Raw genomic sequence first — 24983 nt, forward strand, 5'->3', positions numbered from 1 at the left:
TTCAGAGAAATGTTGGCGGGTATGGAGTTATCCAACCCCCAAGCCATGTGAAGGCAGCCCTTTATAGGGAACCCTTTAAATCAGTGTTTCCCAACCTTTGGACTCTAGCTGTTTTCGGACTACATTCCCACCATCCCTGACCACTGGTACTGCTAGCTAGGGATGATGGGAGTTGTAGTCCAAAAGCAGCTGGAGACCCAAGGTTGGGAAACACTGCTTTAAATGTTTAATATTATCTTTTTAATATGTTGAAAGCTGCTCAGAGTGGCTGGGGCAACCCAGTCAGATGGGCCGGGTATAAATAGTAAAATTGCTATTATAGAATAGGATATCCCTATTTCCACCGGAGAAATGTTGGAGGGTATGCTGTTTGGGCAACTAGATCAGGAGATGCTTATCTATATGGAGGAGGAATGAGTTGAATCACAACCCCCTGTCCCCAGCTCTTCTGTGAGTTTCTACCCAAGTTGTATGCATGTAGCCCTGCCTCTTTTTCTCCATGCAAACAGGGATGCTGCTTTTTAATATACAGAAGAGCTGGATCAAGGCCTGGAGGAGGTTGGGGATTGGCGTCTGAATGCAATCCCTGCTCCCTGTGAGTGCACTGAGTAACTTCCGTCCTGGTCAGCTGAAGAGAGTTGGAGTGTTGGGGCAAAATATTATAGCCTGGTCTTCTCCCAGTATTCCATGTGCAGGAACACTGTGACGAGAGAGTTCTTTCACACAAGCAGTCTTCCTTGTGCATAGAAGTGGTAATGTTGGTAACGTGCCCTGTTTAAACTTTGAATCTACTCAGAGTCCCACTAATGATTACAATTTGGTCTTGTGTGTACTTATACGCTTCAATGTAAGCTTCTCCCCAGTGTGACTTTTGCACATGTTTCTGGATTGTGCTCATATTGTCTAACCAGATCATTTATTGGCCAAGTTGTCTCCCTTTGCAAAAGCCAAACTCCTTAGCTTGCCTAAAATGAGTACAACTGGTAACCCCATTCAGCTGATAAAAAAACCAGCAAATGGTTTGAGGCAGATATTCTTACAAATGTCATTAAGCGTCTTAGTTCCTTGAGGCTCGCACTTTTCGAAGCAGAATATATTTTAACATTTGTTTTAAGCTGTCACCTGAGGGCACATATTCAAAAGCCTGTTCACTTGAAATTAATCAGCCTCAAATACATTTTAAGACTGAGAGCTAAATTTGTGCTTTTGACTATGACGCCATGTTTTCAGATATAACAAGCTTATGGTTTTCAGGGTCTGCTTCAGAGACACCGCAAATAGAATTGTATTTGCAGCAAAATAATATTAGATTTAAAATTAAGGCTATGAATTGTATCAGAGCTTGGTAAGGGTGGTCATGTGCCTTCCTACCTTCCACAAGTCAGTCCCATATTTGTCTGGTACAAGCCCAGTTCAAATGTACGGAATCATAAGGAGGGGAGAGAAGGAGGGGGCTTGGAAGTTATCCATTCACAGTTGGTAGCACACGGACAAAGGCCACCTCACCACAGGTGTGGTCAGATGTGTTGTATTTTTATTTAAAGTATTTTAACTGCTGGATTTGCACCTGTAGATTAGGACTGGGCGATAACAACTTTTCAGCATAGCCAAATGTCGTGATACATCACAATGTTGGAAAGCAAAGGGAGAAACAAGATGTGTCGGCTGTGGCCCCGTGAGGTGCTGGGGCCAATGCAGCTCGTTCCTTGCGCTGGACACTGGCGGCGGAGAGACTCGGGTGGTGGTGGCAGTTTCAGCTGCCGGGTGATGGTGCCATTGTGCTCTGGTCCTCAAACCAGTCCTGGGCGATGTATCGATACATCGCCCAGGCCTACTACAAATCTATGCCCATTTTGTTCTCTTTTTAGGGCAACACACAAGTGGCCACGCTACAGTATGGATTTTTCTTCTTCTGATCTTAAAACTGTTTTTAATTTATAATTCAGACCCATTAGCCAGGTTATGTGGAAGCTTCATGCAGACCCCTTTCCTGGCAGTTTGCAGGGAGGAAACACGTCAGGAATCAACAGTTAAGCCTACCTTTCTATTGCATCTCTACCAGGCAGCTTCCAAACAAGCTAGGTTGTGGTAGTGGATGATAGGAAGGTGGCTTCTGAATACTGGCTTGTTCGGAAACAATTGACCAGAGTTTCCCAGATTTGCAGAGGATGCTTGGGTGTGTTTTAGGGTGTACACGGGGTTCTTCTTTGGCATGGCCCAGGCCCATTGGGCTTCATTATTGACTGTTCATACCTAAAGCACAACTTAGAACAGTGGCTAGCAACCTTTCTGGGTCTGTGGGCAAATTTGCAAACTGCAGAAACTGTCGCTGGCACCAGACACACTCTGTCAAAGCAAGCACTCACCCCATTGGTGACCCCTGGCCTAGAACAAGTCCTGTACTCCCTGCACCTGCATATTGTGGTTTGGCAGGCGTTGGTACTTTTGGGCATTCTTGTTTGCTAGCACTGATTTTTCCCTTTGGAGGATTCTGTAATAAACTTCCCAGGAATTCTTCTCAACAGTCTGCAAAAATAAGGTCTGCTGCAAGCCAGTATCTAATTGATCAGTGAGCACACAGCCTGGTCTTGCTTTATTTATTTTCCAGCATTTATGACAAGGTTGCAATGTTTATATTGTACCTGGGACTATTTGTTTGAGAGTTTCCATTTGGCTCAAAGTACTCTTTGATTTGTTTTAAATATTTTCATTTTCCCAAGGTTTCCGCCCCCACTTTTCTTCTTTTTAGAATAGTTCCCCTACTGTTCTGAAACTTCTATTGCTGCTCCGCATAGTGTCTGGTAAACATGAACTTTTGCTTATAGGAAATGTCTGGACTAAATCCTAGAAAGTCCAGATCAAGTGTTGGTTCCTGTTTTGTTTTTAATGAAATGGTGTTTGATGTATCATTGGCTGTAATAAAAACCAAGCAACCACAGGTGGCAGACAGAAGTTAAGCTTGCTGCATGCTGGTCATTTCTCAGAGAGGTTATGTGTTGATTAATGCTGCTTCTTTTTGTCCTTTCAAAAAATTACCAAGTGCAAAGGAACAACAACAACCACAATAACCACAAAAAATTAGATGTATGTACCACCCTTCATCATAAGAATTTAGGGTGACTCACAGAATAAAATACAGGATAAAAACAAGTAAATACCATATTTTTCACCCTATAGGACACACCGGCCCATAGGACACACTTATTTTTTGATGGGGGAAATAAAGAAAAATATATATACCCCCCCGAGCCCCAAAGAGCAAAGAAGCCATGACAGCGAGCGGGATGGATCCCGCTCGCTGTCCTGGCTTCGTTTTTAGCCTCGGGGCTGGGGGTCCGGGAGCGAAGGCGAGGTTGCACAACCTCGCCATCGCTCCCGGAGCTTGTGGGGCTGGGGGCGGGGGAAGCCCGAGCTTTCCCCGACCCTAGCCGCCAGAACGGGTCCGGGAGCAATGGCGAGGTTGCGCAACCTCGCCATCGCTTCCGGAGCTTGCTTGCGGGGCGGGGGGCTGGGGGCGGGAGAAGTCTGAGTTCTGAAATGGACGAAAACCGAAAACTCTGTAGCCGACAGCCAAACCTCAAGATACAGTGGTACCTCTGGTTAAGAACTTAATTCGTTCTGGAGGTCCGTTCTTAACCTGAAACTGTTCTTAACCTGAAGCACCACTTTAGCTAATGGGGCCTCCTGCTGCCGCCGTGTGATTTCTGTTCTCATACTGAAGCAAAGTTCTTAACCCGAGGTACTATTTCTGGGTTAGCGGAGTCTGTAACCTGAAGCGTCTGTAACCCGAGGTACCACTGTATTGCACTCAGCGGAAGCCACGTGGCATGTTCAACCTCCAAGGCATGTTCAAAAACCAAAGCATTTACTCCGTTGACGAACCGAAATGTTCGTCAACAGAGACATTCGAAAACCAAGATACCACTGTACCACTGTACATAAACATGGTGAAGGGCACACCTGTGCAGCAGGGGCATGACATGGCTAACCTAGCTAGGACATTGGTCCAACATTTGACACATCACCTGATCCCCCTCAGAGGCGGACATGTGTGGAATGAACAAGCAAATGGGAACTCCCAGTGGACGGGGCACAAGCAGTCTGTTTGAGGTGGCTCTGTCATCTCTGTGTCCTAGGTAACGAAGGTATTGAGTGCCTCCTGGGTGGGGAGATCTTTGTCCATGGGAGCTGCAGAAGGAGAGGGCTTCAAGGTGTGGGACACAGTGCCGGAGGTTCTGTTTTGACCAGCCCCTCCAAGGTGCCTCCTAGGGACTCATGACATCTGGAGTCACTCTGTTCTTCAAGGGAAGGGGACAGAAAATGCATATTTGCCTTGCTTGTAATTATGTACATTAAAAAATGATATATGCATATACAAAAGCTATAGAATACATATTTAACATTAAGCTTAGATATACCTTTTCTCCTTACAAGTTCAAAACATGTTTCTTTCCCTTATGAATGAAATGGCATTTGGTGGTACAGTGGTGCCCCGCAAGACGAATGCCTCTCCAAGGTGCCTCCTAGGGACTCATGACATCTGGAGTCACTCTGTTCTTCAAGGGAAGGGGACAGAAAATGCATATTTGCCTTGCTTGTAATTATGTACATTAAAAAATGATATATGCATATACAAAAGCTATAGAATACATATTTAACATTAAGCTTAGATATACCTTTTCTCCTTACAAGTTCAAAACATGTTTCTTTCCCTTATGAATGAAATGGCATTTGGTGGTACAGTGGTGCCCCGCAAGACGAATGCCTCGCAAGACGAAAAACGCGCAAGACGAAAGAGTTTTCCGTTTTTTGAGTCGTTCCGCAAGACGAATTTCCCTATGTTTCCTTTTTCTTAAAGCCGCTAAGCCGTTAATAGCCACTACTTAGCGGCTATTAGCCGTTAAGCCGCTAATAGCCGTGCTTCGCAAGACGAAAAAACCGCAAGACGAAGAGACTCGCGGAACGGATTAATTTCATCTTGCGAGGCACCACTGTATATAAATTCGATCAACAACAACAACAAAATTAAACAAACAAACAACAATAGTGGCTTTTTTGCTGAACCTTGAATACAGTTTGGTAGGGCCATTAGGAGCCATGGGCTACCAGTTGACCATCCATGGTGAAGATGATTAAACATTTGATTGTAGATGAGATGAGGGCTTATTTTCAGCCAGAACTTGCCAGAACTCAATTCCAGCACCTCAGGTGGGCGCCATTATACAGAACAACGGAGGCATTCATGGTGAGTTCCAGCACCTCTTTTTCTAGAAAAATAATACTGGGTTTGTTAAGGAAGCAGAATTGGAGTCCAACATCTAGAGAGCACTGTGCTGCTTGACCCTACTTTAGAATGTTATTTGAAAGGTAGCTATAAATCGCTTAAAATGCTGCAATTAAAAGCACAAAGTGTTTCAAAGATATTAAACCCCTGCCTTCTCCTCTACTTTTTCCTTTTTGTTTGAGTTTTCAGAAGATTTTATCTTGCGTGAGCCTTGGTATTATTTTCTTTCAGGATGTGTTGGTTAGTTTCCTTTAATACTTTTAAAAATTGGGTGTTGCTGGGTTGGTTTTTTTATTTATAAAATATATATATATACAAGAAATAACTGAGGAAGTGAGTAAGTCTCTTGAAATAAATCACTTGGCAGACTTTGGTATTCAGGAACCACATACTTTTTGGCTGACCTTATGGAAGTAAACATCCAGGTTCTTTAAGAAAGACGGAGCATTCCTGTGCTTCAGAAGGTAAAATCCATTCTTAAGTTAAATGTCTGTGAAGCAGCTTGGGGAAATACAAAAATTCAGGTTTTTAAGAATGAAAACAGTGGTGCAATTATTTTAGGATCTTTTTGTCTAATTGCCAGTCTTGGGATTTCTATTTTATATCTTTCTTTTCTGTGATGTGCACCATGCAGAATATGGAAATAAAGGAAAAAAATATTTATCTTCTGGAGGAGAACTTTAAAAAGCAAAAAACCTGCTCTTAATCACCAGAAGTTGCAAAGTGTAGTCATGGTATAACCTAAGTTATGAAGAAAAGAAGTTTCATGTTTTCGTAATTCTGGGATTCTACAGATCCGAATAATAAAATTAATTCATAATAGCATTTATTAAAATATGTTTTAACGTGAATGCAAGCAAAAAGTTCATACTTTGTAGGGTTCATTGAAATAATAAATTAATTTAAATAGATATAATAGGAAATTGGAGATCAAGCATCATAATAGCTAACTTCTATATGAGGTCATTGTGTGTGTGCGTGTGTGCGTGTGAGCGTGTGTAAGATAATAGGAAGAGCAAAATAATGCATGAGAATAAAAGTGTTGCACAATGTGAATTTTTGGACTATGAATAGTAGATAACATCTGTAGGGTTGAATCCAAACTTTGTTGCTACTGGTGGTAGCATCCACTGAACATTTTTACTCAGAATGCTCCCTGTGATGGGAAAGGGTGGAAGGAGAGGTTATTTTCATCGACTTGCCCTTCTCTTCTGCAACCCAGAGCGCCATATCCCATCCTGTTCCAATTAGTCCTGAAACCCTCAAAAAAAGGGAGGGGAGAGAAAAAGGGGGAACCTCCTGCCTCCCCCTTTTCATGAGCGAGATTCCTCTGCTGGATAAGAAGTCTTCTATAGAGGGAATGTGCCATTATGCTTGTATTCTATTATTTCCAATAATGTGTATTATTATTTTTCCAAATTTCCAGCAAAGAGACTTGGGACACATGTATTACGGCCTAAGATTTCAGGAGTCGTAGTCCCCTTGATCAAATGTGTACATATATACACACACATAACCCACCTCACCCCAAGTGTGTGTATATATGTACACATTTGATCAAGGGGACTGCAACTCCTGAAATTTGTGCTAGCAAATCAGGGTAACACAAAAACCTGCTCCGACATAAACAACAACTGAACATTGTAAAGGGTAGTGCGCTGTACGACAAACAGCTGATTTTTGCAAATGCTTGCTTTTCTGTATTTAGTAAGTATCATGTGCTCAGTGCAGCCTATTTATTCATAAAGTAAAAGGGCAGGGGAAAACAATGTCACTGCAGGCAGCTGTAGCAATGATGGGAATCTGGATGTTGTGATCTAGCCATATGTATAATTAATGGCCCTGGCTGTGTCTGTAAGGGGGACTTTTGAACTTTGCAGTCTTACGCATGATGTAACTTGGAGGAAAATAGTTTGTGATGTGACTGTGTATACGATATGGTTTAAGATTTTGATGCAAGCCATCTCAAACTTCAACAACAACAAAAAAGGATTTTACACATTTACAAGCAGAATTATTTGCAGTGTTTCAGGTACCGTATTTTTCGCTCTATAACACGCACCTGACCATAACACACACATCGTTTTTAGAGGAGGAAAACAAGGGAAAAAACATTCTGAATGAAACAGTGGATGTATCATTTTTGTGCTTCATGCTGTGGCCACAGACATGTGATCTGATGGTGAATTTGGGGTGACCCAATGCAAAAATCCTGAGAATCCCTGTGGATCCATGCTTTGTAACCACGTTTTTGCACCATTGCAGCCCCAGGCAACAGTGGGTGCGTGATTTTTTGGGGGCAGGCTGTAGCCATGGACATGCTATGTGCTCTGATGGTGAATTTGGGCTGACCCAATGCAAAGATCCTGAGGATCCATGTGGATCCATGTTTTGTAACCACGTTTTTGCACCATTGCAGCCCCAGGCAACAGTGGGTGCGTGATTTTGGGGGGGCAGGCTGTAGCCATGGACATGCTATGTGATCTGATGGTGAATTTGGGGGGACTGAATGCAAAGATCCTGAGGATCCATGTAGATCCATGCTTTTTAACCACGTTTTTGCACCATTGCAGCCCCAGGCAACAGTGGGTGCGTGATTTTTGGGGGGCAGGCTGTAGCCATGGACATGCTGTGTGATCTGATGGTGAATTTGGGCTGACCCAATGCAAAGATCCTTAGGATCCATGTGGATCCATGCTTTTTAACCACATTTTTGCACCATTGCAGCCCCAGGCAACAGTGGGTGCGTGATTTTGGGAGGGCAGGCTGTAGCCATGGACATGCTATGTGATCTGATGGTGAATTTGGGCTGACCCAATGCAAAGATCCTGAGGATCCATGTGGATCCATGCTTTTTAAATACATTTTAAGTGGGGAGGGAAGGAAAAACACAGAAGGGACAAAGAGCAGGAGAGGGGTGTGCAGAGAAGCAGCTGGCTAAGAATGCAGGAGAGGGGTAGGGAGGAAAGAAAGGCAAAAGTTTTCCCTCACCTACCCACCCAAGCCAGCCAGCTCTCTCTCTCTCTCTCTCTCTCTCTCTCTCTCTCTCTCTCTCTCTCCCTTCTGCATGTTTTCAGCTTTCCCCTCTGCTTGCCTGGAGGGGAGGGGCTTTCCCTGCTCTTTGTTCCGTTTGAGCAAACACAGCAAGGAAACAGAGATGGGTGGGCAGTAAGACCCTGAGGCAGAATGCCGGAAAGCAGCCGCTTCCTCTTTTCAAGTTTCCCTTCTAGGAGACGCGCGATTTGATTTTTGCCTGCTTTTTTTTGCCTCCCCTTGCACCAATTGGCTCCAGGGACCACACATTCGCTCAATAACACGCACAGACATTTCCCCTTCCTTTTTAGGAGAAAAAATCTGCGTGTTATAGAAGGAAAAATACGGTAATCCTCTGAGAGGAGACTTCCATTTTGATGGGTCTTAGTGTGTTTCACCTGTGAAAAGCAATGTTGTGTCACGAAGGAAGGAGAGATCATGGGTGCAGTGGTGAAGCTTGTGTTTGTGTTTATATCCATTTATATAATCCGTTTATATAATTATATGAATCCATTTATATAATGGATTTATTATTTCCTTTTTAGAACGTTCTCGACAAAGCACTTTGCAACATGCGTGTATTTCTAAAATGCAATATTAAAACCACTCACGATTTCCAATTCACCACAGTGTTTAAAAACCAGCACCGAAATTAATAAACGTGGCCAGGCCCCAATATACCAGCCCAATCTGTAACACCAGATTATATTAGCTATTAATTGCCGCAGAGAAAAAAAAAAAAAAGCTGTTCAAGACCTTCTTAAGGGCCACCAGAGACTTAAGCCTCACACTGAGATCCCAAGGTGTTATACATTTGTATGGCTGCCTGCGATATAGGAAACGTAAGATAGGACAAGCATAGATTTGTGCAAAACTTAACTGAAAGAAAACGATAATGAACTCATTTTGGTTGATAGTCTTTCAATATACCGTATTTTTGGCTCTATAACACGCACCCGACCATAACACGCACATAGTTTTTAGAGGAGGAAAACAAGAAAAAAAAATATTCCAAACGAAACAGTAGATGTATGATTTTTGTGGTTCATGCTGTGGCCACAGACGTGTGATCTGACAGTGAGTTTGGAGTAGCCCAATGCAAAAATCCTGAGGAGCCATGTGGATCCATGTTTGTAACCACGTTTTTGCACCACTGCGGCCCCAGGCAACAGTGGGTGCGTGATTTTTTTGGTGCAAGCTGTAGCCATGGACATGCTATGTGATCTGATGGTGAATTTGGGGTGACCCAGTGCAAAAATCCTGAGGATCCATGTGGATCCATGTTTGTAACCACATTTTAAGTGGGGAGGGAAGGAAAAGCACTCAAGGGACAAGAAGCACACGTGGGGTGGGTGGAGAAGGATGCTGCTAATAATGAAGAAGAGGGGTATAAGGGGAGGAACCAACCGGACAGGACTCGTGTAAGCAGCTCCTCTCCTCTCCCGCTTTGCTCCTTTAAAGAAGCAGGCTCTCTGTCCCTCTCTCCTCCCCACTCAGTGGCTCTTCTCCCGCTTTGCTGTTTCAAAGCGAGCCACAGAGGAGGGAAGGAAGGGGAACCATGGATCCTCTGCTCACGACTGCAGCAGATTCCCCCCGCCACCCGTAGGCATTCCCTCCATAACACGCACAGACATTTCCCCTAACTTTCTAGAAGGAAAAAAGTGAGTGTTATGGTGCAAAAAATACGGTATATTTTTTTTCTAAAAGAGAAGAGGGGACATATGTCTTTTAAACCAATATTTTATGCGGCTGAAAATTCTGAGATCCATTGGAAGTTTATAAGCAATTATAAACACCCACCCACACCCACCCACCCACCCACGGCAGCCTCCCTCCACTCCCAGGTCCGGCTTGGGCCACAGCTCCCTCATGCGGCAGAGCCAGGCTCCAGTGAGGGAGCCTGGTCACTCCCCTCCTCGAAAAAAACATGCCCAGGGCCACAGCCCCCACAGCCCACCCCATGCTACACCACTGGACATTGCTACACCACCGTGCTAGAGCCAAGTTCTACCCCAAAACACAAGAGGGGGTCAAATCCTTTCATCTAATCATTTTTAAGAGGGTAAGGTTAACCTAAGATGGCAGCAGAGCAGAACAAGCAGGAAGACAGAGCAAGCCAATAGGAATACAGCAGATTGGGGGAATTATTTGGTGGAAACCCTTTGTGGATGCCTTTGTAGGAGGTCCTGGTGGCTACCCTGATGCCCACAAGCAATGCAGTAGCAGCTCCTGGCCTATAGTGCACTTTGAGAGCCAAGGGGAGGACTTCAGGCCCCAGAGGGGCTGGATGCATCCACCCAGGCTTCTCCATCTCGCCTGGGGCTCTGCGAAAGCCATGCCCCTCCTTGGACCTGCCATGCAACTTCCTGAAGTGCTTTGCCTAGCTAGAGTAATTGAGACAATGCCTGGATGCAAGAGAGTGTGTTTGTGTGAGTGTACTGTACAAACTTTTGGTTTTTGTATGGCTGTAATGGAGCCTATGGGACGCGGGTGGATATGAAAGCTAGGAGCTAAATGGCACATTAAACCTAGGGGACTCGGGTGGCGCTGTGGGTTAAACCACAGAGCCTAGGACTTGCTGACCAGGAGGTCGGCGGTTCGAATCCCCGCGACGGGGTGAGCTCCTGTTGCTCGGTCCCTGCTCCTGCCAACCTAGCAGTTCAAAAGCATCTCAAAGTGCAAGTAGATAAATAGGTACCGCTCCGGCGGGAAGGTAAATGGCATTTACATTCTCACTGCATCTGTGAGCCCTTTTAAATAAAAGTAAGGTAATGCAGGTAACTCATAACTTACATGAGGGTTTGTTTCTGGGGGTCCAGAAAGCCAGGAGCCTCCAGCTGAAGGACTGCTTACCGGGCTTTGGAAAGGAGGCAGGAAGACTCTAGGTCAAAGCTTTCCAAACTTTTCATTTCATGACACAGTAATTCAGTTTTCCTAGCAAACTGGAGGCCTGGGAGGTGTGCCAGGAGCGTATGTGAAACACACCTACGCAGTGTTGGAAACAGAGATATGAAAGCTAGGAGCTAAATGGCACATTAAACCTAGGGGACTCGGGTGGCGCTGTGGGTTAAACCATAGAGCCTAGGACTTGCCGATCAGAAGGTTGGCAGTTCAAATCCCTGTGACAAGGTGAGCTCCCGTTGCTCGGTCCCTGCTCCTGCCAACCTAGAAGTTCGAAAGCACGTCAAAGTGCAAGTAGATAAATAGGTACCGCTCCAGCGGGAAGGTAAACGGCGTTTCCGTGCACTTCTCTGGTTCGCCAGAAGCAGCTTAGTCGTGCTGGCCACATGACCCGGAAGCTGTACGCCGGCTCCCTCGGCCAATAAAGCGAGATGAGCGCCGCAACCCCAGAGTCGGTCACGACTGGACCTAATGGTCAGGGGTCCCTTTACCTTTACCTTTAATGGAGCCTATGGTATAAAGGTAAGAGTAACATGACACTTGACTTTAAAAGGTCTCCATTCCTGCCTTAGACCTACAAAGGATTTGATGCAGCCAATAACAGAGGATAAGAGGATTCCAAGTTAAGCACCTTAAAAAGCAAAGTTAAGTCATTTAGAATCTGTTTGACTGAAGACTGCTTAACTTTGACTGGGTGGCTATTCAGCTAGCCATTGTGGCTTCCCCCCATACTTATTTTATTCCCCCTTCCTTCCTTCCATTTTTGTTACACTCTGTATTCTACTATGCATACTGGAATTTTCTCTTTTACTGCATGACCTCGTTTTGAAAGTTCTGAGTCACACAGATATAAACAATTCCAGCCAAGAATGTCAGCAAAATATAATTGTTTGGCTCATTTTGAGCGTTCCTATAAATAGCAGGCGTGTGAAGGTTCTGCCTTGTAGATTTTTTTAATCATAAGTTTTACATCTATACAAAATAGATCAAAAGATACGAAGGCAGGTAAAGGTTAAGACAACATCAAGCAATATAGAACTGTACTCTGTATTTACACCCCTCACTTGAGTGTTGCCAGTAAATAAGCGATTGATGTGTTCTGGTGGATGAGGAAATGCTGAAAGAGTTTGTTTTTAGCCTCGGGGCTGAGTTTGTTTTGCATAGTTTTCAGGGAGGTAAATGGGTTTTATGAGCCGAAGAAACCTTTCCAGTCACCTGCCTGAGCTGAGCTCATTCTGTGAAAATGAAGAGTTCCTGTTGCCCTCTGTCTGCATGAGTTGCATTTGTAAATTGAAATTGCCCGTAAAAGTACATTCCAGCATCTCCCCCAAGATTATATGTGAGGACAGGAAGGCTGTTGGTTTTATCAGTGATGGGTACCTGGCTGAATCTGGAGTGAAGTGTTCTTTCTATTACTGTTTATTGCATTTATATACCGCCCTATACCCGGGGGTCTCAGGGCGGTTCACAGAATAAAATCAAGATATCAAACCACAAAATACATAATGAAAACAAAAATAACCCAATAACCCCCCTCTAAAAAACCACACATTTTAAAACGGCATAAGTTGTACTGTAAATCAACCAAAGGCCTAGTTTAAAAGGAATGTTTTTGCCTGATGCCTAAAGGTGTGTAATGAAGGTGCCAGGCAAACTTCCCTGGGGAGAGCATTCCACAGATGGGGAGCCACTGCAGAGAAGGCCCTTTCTCGTGTTGCCACCCTCTGGACCTCTTGAGGAGGAGGCACCTGAAGGAGGGCCTCAGAAGATGATCTCAGGGTCTGGGTAGGTTCATATGGAAAGAGGCGGTCCTTGAGGTACTGCTTGTTTGATCTTTGTAACGTGTGTGCTCCAACTATCAAACATGAAGGTCAGAGTGACTCCATTTTTTACGATTCTTGGTGTACATTTCATCTGGGACAATTTATTTGTGTTCTCCTGTGGACAAGCCAGTATCTCTGCAGTGGTCCAAGCTGATTCCTCCTGGTTTTTGCTTATGACACTGTATAAGATAAAATAAGTGTGTGGGATGTAGGAGATTCTGTCTTTACTTAGTTCTGGAATTCAACTTTATCTTCCTTGGCTAGAGTTGCTGCATTAAAACAACAAACAAGTGGGGCTGCACTGATTATTGCAACAAGCAACCATGAATGTCTTCACTTGGAAGCAGTCCTGTTGATTTCAGTCGAACTTAACTGCTTTGTTCCTACATTTGAAGCCAGCATGTCTGAAATCCTGTGTGTAGTTATCCTAAAACAAGGCATGCCCTTCACTTCTTACATGAAAATGGAAATTACCCAGCAACTCCAGAAGCGGATGAAATTAACCCGATAGGATCCGACAAATTTAATGCAGAGCTGTCTTTGTCACCTGCTATCAGCTTGCTAGTTTACGGAGAAAGAAACTGATGTTTTGCGTGCCAGAGATGCCTCTGCTGCACATTATTGTCTGATGTTACTTGAACAACAACAGTTACCTGCTAATCATGTGAGAGGAGGCAAGAGAACAGACATTAGGAAGGAAGGAAGGAGATTAGGCAACGTCTTCTGCCAAAATCTAGGCTGATAACTGCACAGAGGCAGGAAGCTGGCTGGATGTGGAGATCTTGTCCTTTTTAAGCAGATAGGAATGTTGTGGCATACAAACCTCTAAAAAGAGCTGAGCAAACCAGTAGTGCAATTGCATTAAGGTACCCAGTCATAGAATTTCAGTGAGTCTGTAGTTAGAGAATGCCTGTGGGTTTTAAAATGTTGCGGAGCACAGACATAAAATCCCAAGGAACTGAAGCCTGTTTCAGCTATGCAGTGTTCTGCTCACTTATAGAAAAAGCAAAATGGCAGGCATATGCTTTATAATATTTTCCAGAGAAACAAGCAAGTGCTGTAAAAATAGCCTGCCACCCGTTCAGCCTATTTTAAGGCATGTCAGTTATGCGACTCTCCATTTCTCTCACTGATAGACAAGGCTCATTAAAGAAGGTTGCTTATGAAGTGTGTGTGAGGACAGGTCCTTGCAATGTTTAATGCATAAGCAGGTGCCTGTAAACCCTGGATATTTGATGGCTTCCAGCTGAGCAGTACCCACCCTGTGGCATAACGTCACCTGTTTGCCAGGCCACTCTGACATGGCAGGGCCATATGGAAGCAACCGACCTGTGGGAAGCGGTCAAGGGATAGACAAGTGAAGGTGTTTGCTTGTGCTCCTGGTTCACTGGGTTTACTTTGTTTTTTGTTTTACCTGTGTTCATTGCACTGTATTAATACTGTGTACAGTGGTGCCTCGCAAGACGAAATTAATCTGTTCCGTGAGGCTCTTCGTATAGCGGTTTTTTCGTCTTGCGAAGCAAGCCCATTGACAGCTTAGCGGATTAGCGCTATTAGCGGTTTAGCGGCTTTTAGCGATCAGCTGTTAAGCGGCTTATCAGCGGATCAGCTGATAAGCGGCTTAGCGGCTTAGGAAAAGGGGGGGAGGGGAAAAACCCCGCAGGAACTCGCAAGACATTTTTGTCTTGCGAAGCAAGCCCATAGGGAAATTCGTTTTGCGAAGCGCCTCCAAAACGGAAAACCCTTTCGTCTAGCGGGTTTTCTGTCTTGCGAGGCATTCGTCTTGCGGGGCACCACTGTACTGCTTTGAAGACTGGAGTAAAAAAAAAGGGGGGGGTACAAATCCACTCAATAAATTTAGTAATAATAGCTGTCATTCATGGCCCCATAAAACAGCAGATTCCTCTTTGTTATCTCTTTCGGCTTCCTCCCCCCCCCCCGGCAACTCCTCGACTTAGGGCCAAAGTTGATGTTATAGCAACAGCTTTGGGAGTAAGTTGATTCTAGTGGGTTTATTTCATCTCCCTCACTGCTTATACTCAACTGTTTTTCTTCCAGATTGTGGAAGAGTGATGTACTTATGCCTTGGTTGCTGTCACCATAGACATCCGGTTGCTCACTTTGAAAACAGGATGTTGGACTAGGCAATTTTTTGGTCTCCATTCTGGTTTTGGTCTTGTTTTATACGCTTGTTGAAGCCACATCAATGTGACGTGCTCCAGATGTCAGACTACAGCTCTCATCATCCCTGACCACTGGCTATACTGGCTGGGGCTGATGGGAGTTGTAGTATGAAAAAAAAATCTGATGGGTGCCCAGTGGACTACTTAAGCATTTGCTAGTCTTTCTATGTGTCTTTTTGGCATAGAAGAGTTGGAAAGGGACCACAAGGCACCGTCTAGTTCAACCCCCGGCAATGCAGGAATCCTTTGCGCAACGTGCGGATTGAACCCACAACCCTGAGATTAAGAGTCTCATGCTTTAGCAGCAGAGCTATCGACTGTGGATGTTGGATATTTTATGGTTCTATTGCATTGCATTTTGGAGATTGCCCCGGAATTTCTAATAAAATAAACAAACATTGTCCATGCGTGTTTCCTCATATGTAAGTAGCAATCTCTGGGAAGCTTGAGTAGCCTTGAGGTGAGGAGAGGCTTCATGCCTTCTCTCCCTGCCACAGTCCCAACAAAATTGCATCTCCAAAGCTGGTGCTTTGCATTACAAGGGCGCCAATGGGACTTTCTCTGGAAATGCAAGTCGCATCTCAGAAAGGAGATGTTTTGGCAGGACAGTGACAGGGAGACAAAAGAGTTCAGCAGCCCTATAATGTCCCTTTGCCAACAAAGGTCCGTATAGTTAAAGCTATGGTTTTCCCAGTAGTGATGTATGGAAGTGAGAGCTGGACCATAAAGAAGGCTGATTGCCGAAGAATTGATGCTTTTGAATTCTGGTGCTGGAGGAGACTCTTGAGAGTCCCATGGACTGCAAGAAGATCAAACCTATCCATTCTGAAGGAAATCAGCCCTGAGTGCTCACTAGAAGGACAGATCCTGAAGCTGAGGCTCCAATACTTTGGCCACCTCATGAGAAGAGAAGACTCCCTGGAAAAGACCCTGATGTTGGGAAAGATGGAGGGCACAAGGAGAAGGGGACAACAGAGGATGAGATGGTTGGACAGTGTTCTCAAAGCTACCAACATGAGTTTGACCACGCTGCGGGAGGCAGTGGAAGACAGGAGTGCCTGGTGTGCTATGGTCCATGGGGTCACGAAGAGTCGGACATGACTAAACAGCAACAACAAATAATGTCCTTAAAAAGCAGCCCTTGCAGGCTTTTGCATTTTCGCTTCTACTGTCTAGAGATCTTGGATTACAAAATACACAAGCGCACACAAAAGCACATCAAAAAGCAGAGGTGCTTTATGGCAGCAACTAAAGTGAAAATGAAACTAAAATGACACTTTTGTTTTATATCCCTCTCCTGCCCCACCCCTGGTAGTATTTAGCCTTAATTGTCACCACACTTACAGCTCTGTGCCCCTGTAGTCCAAGGGCATTCTCTCCTTCATCCTTAATGATCTAGACATAATACAGCGGTCTGGGTACATTATATCTGGCATTATATCCTGACACCTTTGTGCTACTCCTGAAATAGTCTATTGCAGGGGTCAGCAAACTTCTTTCAGCAGGGGGCCGGTCCACTGTCCCTCAGACCTTGTGGGGGGCCAGACTATATTTTGAAGGGGGAAAAAATGAACAAATTCCTATGCCCCACAAATAATCCAGAGATGCATTTTAAAGAAAAGGACATATTCTACTCATGTAAAAAACACGCTGATTCATGGGCCGGATTTAGAAGGCAGTTGGGCCGGATCCGGGCCTTAGTTTGCCTACCCATGGTCTATTGCCTTTTTAAAAATGTATTTTACTATGTGTTTTAAAATGCATTTAAAAACAAGTGTCACATTCTCAAAGATACCATAATGGGTTTTTGGGAACTTGTGCCTAAAACCAGAGAGTGGCCATAAGGGGGGAAATGTATATAGTAAGTACAATAAAAAGATCCTGTTGCAAATAAATTTAAGTATCCCTTAAGCAAAGATTTTCCAACCCAGTGGTACGAAAATGCACCTATTTGCTTGCAATATGTTACATTGTGGTTGAAAAGCAATATACAAATATTTTTAAATGAATACATTTAGTTATTTGGCAAGTACTTTGAGCTTTTCAACACACTTGCCAAATAACACAGTTCAGTAGAATTGCACATCTAGTTAAATCTTGAAGTTGTTTATGTCTCCCAATAATACCTTAATTCCATGGCATTCCCAACAAATTACTGCTACACTTCCAACAATTCACATTTAGTCCAGCTCCTAAAACCAGAGCCAGACTGAAAACCACCACCACCTTCCAAACTGTGTTGAGAGGTTGTCTGCAGATTCCTTTATTTCCTCCTCTTTATTTCTAAACTTTAAAAAAGCGCTGCTGGAGAGCACATGCTGGCAGCCCAGCCTGCACTCACCTAAGAAACAGCTGTAAAGGACAAGATGTTCTATGATTGCTCCTAGAGAATTGGGGGGGGGGGGGGGTGGCGGCAGATCTTCTGCAGATCTCAGTGGTCTGTGTGTATAAGGAATAAGGTGGTCTCTCAAGTAGCAGCCTAGAGTAATAATAATAATAATAATAATAATAATAATATTTATACCCCGCCCATCTGGCTGGGTTTCCCCAGCCACTCTGGGCATCTCCCAACAGAATATTAAAAACACTATAAAACAACAGGCATCAAAACCTTCCCGATAGAGGGCTGCTTTCAGATGTCTTCTAAAAGTCAGGTACAGTGGTACCTCGGATTAAGTACTTAATTCGTTCCGGAGGTCCATTCTTAACCTGAAACTGTACTTAACCTGAAGACCACTTTAGCTAATGGGGCCTCCTGCTGCTGCCGCGCCGCTGGAGCATGATTTCTGTTCTTATCCTGAAGCAAAGTTCTTAACCCAAGGTACTATTTCTGGGTTAGCGGAGTCTGTAACCTGAAGCGTATGTAACCCGAGGTACCACTGTAGTTGCTTATTTCCTTGACATCTGATGGGAGGGCGTTCCATAGGGCGGGCACCACTATCAAGAAGGCCCTCTGCCTGGTTCCCTGTAACCTGACTTCTTGCAGGGAGGGAACCGCCAGAAGGCCCTTGGAGGAGGACCTCAGTGTCTGGGCTGAACGATGGCAGTGGAAACGCTCCTTCAGGTATACTGGGTCGTGGCCATTTAGGGCTTTAAAGCTCAACACCAACACTTTGAAATGTACTCTGAAACGTACTGGGAGCCAATGTAGGTCTTTCAGGACCTGTGTTATATGTTCTCACTGGCCACTCCCAGTCACCAGTCTAGCTGCTGCATTCTGGATTAGTTGTAGTTTCCGGGTCACCTTCAAAGGTCACCCCACATAGAGCGCTTTGCAGTAGTCCAAGCGGGAGATAACCAGAGCATGCACCACTGTGTTCTGCACAGGCGATGGCCTCCTGACCAACCCCAAGGGTAGTCCCACATGGAGCAAATTACAGTAATCAAATCATGAGCTTACCAAATGCATGGGCAACTGTGGCCAAGTTATCTAGGAGCAGTTGTAGGGGCCTTAGCAACCGAAGTTGGTAAATTTTTTTTTACTGCTGCTTATTCATTTAGTTGCGGCGTTTATGAGATCATCTGATATCATCAAGAATTCTCTGCAAATGAGAAAGCAAGTAGAGCCCCCAAGCCAATGCAAGCTAATGCAGTAAATATACAACGATTACCTTGTGTGTTTGTTAGTGCACTCTAGCAGTGTTTCCCAACCTTGTGCCTCCAGCTGTTTTTGAACTACAACTCCCATCATCCCTGACTAGCAAGACCAGTGGCAAGGGATGATGGGAATTGTAGTCCAAAAACAGCTGGAGGCACAAGGTTGGGAAACTCTGCAGTCTAGGGAACCTTTTGCAGCCTACAAAGACAAGAATGTTGGGCTTTGTTACGGTACCTAAGTGATGTCATTGCAAAGATGCAACAAATATGAGAGACTTTTGGTTCTTGTGTTTTGTTTTCTGTGACTAATGCGCTTGTCATTTCTGGGTTTTGAATTTTCCCTGTTTATCACCCTCTGGATGACTGTACAGTAGTGGGATCAACTGTTCAGAATTCTCCCATGGAAAACAGAAAAGGAAGGAAGCCAAGGGAGGATGAAGACTTTTCATCCTGTACCATTCAGAGGGGAGTGGCTACAAATAACTTAATCTGAAGGACAATACTTCATCTGTTCTAATTCTGTGGTGTTTGAACCCAGAGGGAGCAATTGCTCAGAGCGCAATAAGCAGTGAACTCTCTGGGTGGGTTAGCTAGTAAGAGAAATAGAAATAGCTAGTAAAAGAAATAGCACATTAAGAACGCCAAGAGAGAGCTTTCTTAAAACGTTCCAATCTAAACAAAAAACAGAAGATGGGAAATGCAGAGGTGCTTCTCAAGTGAGCTCGTGATGATGTCAGCGATGGTGCAAGACAGTATTCAAGTACTCCCTCTTCCAAGAAGGCAACTTTTTTTAAAATGGAGAGAAGAATTGGCATACGGATAACAGAAGCCTTATAAAAGAAATTTCAGTTTTTAAGAACATCTCCAGATAATTAAACGGATGCGAAATTGAATGGAAGGTATCTCCTACTACAGGATAGGTCAGGTAAGTGTAGAAAACCAGAATAAAAAATGCTGTTGCCAAAGGCAAATTTAGAGTATGTAAACAGCTCAATTTAATGTTCATTTTGGGAGAAACCCCCCCCCCCATCTATTCTACATTACTTTCTGTAGCCTAAAAAAGGTAAGGGAAGTACAAAAATTGCAATATTTGACGTTAAAGGAGTGGGTTTTTATATTTTATATTGAAACTAAAGCAGTATTGTTTATTACTTTTCTTTTATTAAATGTATTAGTTACTTCCTCCCTGAAGAAAGAATGAATCTCAAACTGACTTACAACAAGGATAAAGCTACTTATTTTTGTGAATTTTAAATGTGAATGCTTTATTTGTCAAAACAAGAACCACACCTGGACTCAAGATTTACCATTACTCCTCTCCAAATCTTCCCCACTAAGCAGATGTTATTATTAAAGGGTCTAGTTCAGGGGTCAGCAACCAATGCCAATGGGCCGGAAGCAGCCTGCGGAGGTTGTTTGACTGGCCCCCGAGCCGCCCCTGAACTGAGCCGCCTGCCTGCTCGCTGCACTAAACCAGCACGGAGCAGGGACTTGCTTCTGCAGTGCCAGATATCGCGTCTGCACACGTGCAGATGCTGAAAATAACAGGCGCTCACGATCCAGCCCACGGAGGGATATCTGTGGGACCAATCCAGCCCAGGCAAGATAAACCTTGCTGACCCCTGGTCTAGTTACAGATAGGTAGCCGTGTTGGTCTGCCGTAGTCAAAACAAACAAACAAAAAAATTCTTTCCAGTAGCACCTTAAAGACCAACTAAGTTAGTTCTTGGTATGAGCTTTCGTGTGTATCTGAAGAAGTGTGCATGCACACGAAAGCTCATACCAAGAACTAACTTAGTTGGTCTTTAAGGTGCTACTGGAAGGAATTTTTTTATTTTGTTTTGACCCCTGGTCTATTTGCTTATTTACAAGGAAAAAACCCACAGCTATTACCCCAGGGTTTCTATCCTGATTACTCATTCATACCTAACAATTGGGTTTTTTGGGGTGACTGATTCAAAAGCTTACTTATTTGTTTCCGTTACCCCCTCCCCCTCCCTCATAAATCACTTATAGGAGCAGAGGGTACAGATCCAAACTAACACTCCTTTCAGGAGCTCATATTTAAACTGATTTGGGGTTGATTACCTAAATGGATTACCTAAATTGTGAAACGTCAATGACGGTTTACAGCACTGACAAGCCAGATGAATAACACACACACCACAGCCCAAATATGAAAAATAACCATGAATCAGATTTAACACAGTATATGGCAATGTGATAACATTTTTTTAAAAAAATCCCTTTTAACGTTAATTTAGCACTGTGATATGAATTAATGCAAATATAAAATACCAGATATAGTTTAGTTTCATTTTGTGCGTGTATTATCGCATTGGGTGATTGTGACAGGATGGTGATAATTTCTGCTTTAGGGAAGATTTCAGTGCTGTGTATAGTACAGAGAATTAGAGCACTTCTTTCCCAAAGCGCTTTGATTTCTTACTCACTGGTCTTGTGCATTTAGCACGCCAGTTGTCTATATAGCAGAAAATGTTTGCAAATTTATCTGGGCAGCCAATTTTCAGAAGGACAATCCACAGGGCATTACGATTTACAGTGTTGAAAGCCTTAGTCAGGTCAACAAACGCCATATACAGGGGTTGGTTTTGCTCTCTGCATTTTTCTTGAAGCTGTCAAGCTGTGAAAATTATGTCCACTGTCCCCCTAGAAGGCCAAACACCATTTTGGGATTCAGGAAGGGTCACCTCGGTACTCTATTCCAAACTTAAAAATGGAAAGCATAATGCTGGTGGTCAGCAAAAGAGGTTTAAAGACTTTCTCAAGGCAAATCTAAAAAAAAAGTAGTATTAACACTGACAACTGGGAAACACTGGCCTGTGAGCACTCCAGTTGGAGAACAGCCTTTACCAAAGGTGTCATGGACTTTGAAGACACTCGAACTCAGGATGCAAGGGAGAAATGTGCTAGGAGGAAGGCACGCTTGGCAAACCCACACCGTGATCAGCTCCCGCCTGGAAACCAATGTCCCCACTGTGGAAGGATGTGTGGATCCAGAATTGGCCTCCCCAGTCACTTATGGACTCACTGTTAAAACCGTGTTTATGGAAAACAATCTTACTCAGCTACGAGTGATCGCCAAAGAAAGATAGCTGAAAAGGAGGAGAGTGGGAATTATGTTGCAATGGTTGGAGCATCTCCCCTTATTTATTGTTTTAAAGGTGGTTGCTCATTGGTTTTCTCTTAGGTGTTACATTAAATTAATATGTGTTTGTGTGATTGGCTACTGCTGCCAGGAAAGGAGATGGCATTGTTTCTACAACCATTTAAAGGGTGGTTGGAGTGGTTCTGTTGTCCTGCGGAAAGCCATTCGTTCTGCAAAGAAGTTGTAAAACTTGAAAAGGGGGAAAGAAAGAATTCAGCTTCTCGCAAATGGAAAGTGTATTATTGGAAGGAAATTGTTCTTTGTCAGTGTGCTGTCCAATATATGCCTTTCCAGCAGTCAAAAAAAATTCACATATCACCAATCCTATTAGCAATGGAGGTGTTGACTTTGCAGGGAAATCAGATTTAGCTACTGATACAGCAAGCCTGGTCTGAGGCTAGAAAACAGATTTTACTTGAAAAGTCTCTGTTTACTAAAGCCAAAAGGTTGCAAGGGAACTCTACTCATCCAGACCTTTTTAATTCAGCATTCATCCTGATTTGCTTGCACAAAGCTTATGGGGTGTCCATTCTTCATTGAGCATTCAATCAGGTTTGTTTATGGGGCGGTTATTCATCTGGTAGTCATCCTGGTTTGCTTGATGGTGTTTGCACATCTTGTTGTTAGCCCTTACGCTTTCCAAACTGCTATAACTCCGTACCCCCCCCCCCCCGCTTCCATGGACTTGTTGTGTTAGGACAGGGGTCAGCAAACTTTTTCAGCAGGGGGCCGGTCCACTGTCCCTCAGACCTTGTCGGGGGCTGGACTATATTTTTTGGGGAAAATGAATTCCTATGGCCCACAAATTACCCAGAGATAATACAAGGACAGGGACGCAGGTGGCGCTGTGGGTTAAACCACAGAGCCTAGGACTTGCCAGTCAGAAGGTCGCGGTTCAAATCCCTGCAATGGGGTGAGCTCCTGTTGCTCGGTCCCTGCTCCTGCCAACCTAGCAGTTCGAAAGCACGTCAAAGTGCAAGTAGATAAATAGGTAACGCTCCAGCGGGGAGGTAAATGGCATTTCCGTGCACTGCTCTGGTTCACCAGAAGCAGCTTAGTCATTCTGGCCACATGACCCGGAAGCAACGCCGGCTCCCTCAGCCAATAAAGTGAGATGAGCGCCGCAACCCCAGAGTCGGCCACGACTGGACCTAATGGTCAGGGGTCCCTTTACCTTAATACAAGGACACATTCTACTCATGTAAAAAACACCAGGCAGGCGCCACAAATAACCCAGTGATGCATTTTAAATAAAAGGACACATTCTACTCATGTATAAACACGCTGATTCCTGGACCATCCATGGGCCAGATTTAGAAGGCGATTGGGCCAGACCTGGGCACTGGGCCTTAGTTTGCCTACCCATGTGCTAGGATGACAGAGAGCTTTAAATGTGCAGTCCAAAAGTTCTAGTATGTGGTTGAATCCCTCCCGCAAAACGCTGACTGTCTGGAAGCACCCTCACAAAAACAATCTGCATGTACCCAACCCAAAACTGGTCCTATCATTAGGCAGAGTGCGGCAAGAGGGTGCTGAAGGATGACCAATAGCAGTGAGATGTTGGGAGGGTGAGGCTGTGTCAGTCCTGTGCTCTGCAAGTTAGCCTGATGCTCCCATGTGCTTTCCCATCACTAGTGTTGAACTAAGATTGGTAAGCCTCTGCACACATAGTATGGTGTGTGGGTCCCATTCTGATCCTTGCCTCAGGCAGCAAGCTGTTTTGGCATCAGCAGTTGTACATATTTTTTTTCTTTCAAATTTGCTGTGTCCAGCATATAAGTGTTCTTTGCCCTTGCCTCAAAAACGGTATTTGTAGTTCAAGTGCAAAACTTAACTCTGGCTAGAATTGTACATTTAGATTTAAAATGGCTTACTAGGGAATGAAAATCTGCTTTCTGGTCCACATTAATATCATTCTCCATCTGTTCAAACAGCTGAGAAAAGCTCAAAGCAGGTTTTTTTAGTGTCCTGGGTTGAAATGCCTGGCGCGGAAGACAGTAGTATTGGACTTCCATGATATGACATTTGCCTTCATGCATTAACAACTCTGTTTCATCACAGGAATGGTTAAGTGACAGGTCACAGACCACCTAGCAAAGAAGGAATTGTTTGATCTGCCCTGTGCACTAACTGAATGGTACAAAATTGCCTTGACCACAGTGTTCATATGGTGAGCCAAATATCAACACTTAAAATAAGCAGGCTTTCCAGATTAGATTATTTGGTTGAGTTTTAGGTAGCAGGCTTGAGTATTCTCTTGCCCTCCCTGATCATTATTCACTGGTGCCCCGCAAGACGAATGCCTTGCAAGACGGAAAACTCGCTAGACAAAAGAGTTTTCCGTTTTGGAGGTGCTTCGCAAAACGAATTTCCTATGGGCTTGCTTCGCAAGACGAAAATGTCTTGCGAGTTCCTGCGGGTTTCCCCCCCCCTTTTTCTAAGCCGCTTATCCGCTAAGCCGCTAAAAGCTGCTAAAAACCGCTAAAAACCGCTAAACCGCTAATAGCGCTAATCCGCTAAGCCGTCAATGGACTTGCTTCGCAAGACGAAAAAACCGCTAGACGAAGAGACTCGCGGAACGGATTCTTTTCGTCTTGCGAGGCACCACTGTAATTAGAATATTATGGATTTGTTGCTGCTTTATCCTTACCTCTAAATGACTCTTGAAATGGGAATTGCTTTTAGGAAACCTTTCCCAGATGGCAGTAGCAAAATGAGTATGATGTGAAGAACTCATGAATATCGCTTCCTCCTTGGGTGCAGCAGGACACGTCATGCTGGTAACTTGCCCTTCTCTGGCCTTTGTGGCTGTTCCCATCATGAGTTATTTGCTAATAAATGGAATGCATCTGCCAGAACGTTTGGTTTTGTGACTGTAAGGCAAGAACACTGCTTGCTAAACTACTAACCTTTGGCAGTGTTTGACCCTTTAAGTGTTTTATGTGTATATATAGCTGACGCAAGCTTCAAGTTCAGATCCCAGTTTACAATTT

General features: G+C 44.1%; 1 protein-coding gene across 6 annotated transcripts in view; it reads left to right on the top strand.

The window, feature by feature from the left end:
* The window catches only part of HECW2 (HECT, C2 and WW domain containing E3 ubiquitin protein ligase 2), a 192798-nt gene that overhangs the window by 69779 nt on the left and 98036 nt on the right, over window positions 1–24983 (top strand). The window contains exons 1-2 of one of the 6 annotated variants that reach the window (XM_079975787.1): window positions 19347–19746; window positions 24676–24770. The exons of 4 other annotated variants lie outside the window; for them this stretch is intronic. The gene's annotated coding sequence lies outside the window, so the exon portion shown is untranslated. Of the gene's footprint in view, window positions 1–19346; window positions 19747–24675; window positions 24771–24983 lie in introns of those variants that run through there. One more of the 6 variants, XM_079975786.1, reaches the window with a different exon arrangement.

Source organism: Podarcis cretensis, assembly GCF_951804945.1.
Source record: "Podarcis cretensis genome assembly, chromosome: 1".
Taxonomy (NCBI): domain Eukaryota; kingdom Metazoa; phylum Chordata; class Lepidosauria; order Squamata; family Lacertidae; genus Podarcis; species Podarcis cretensis.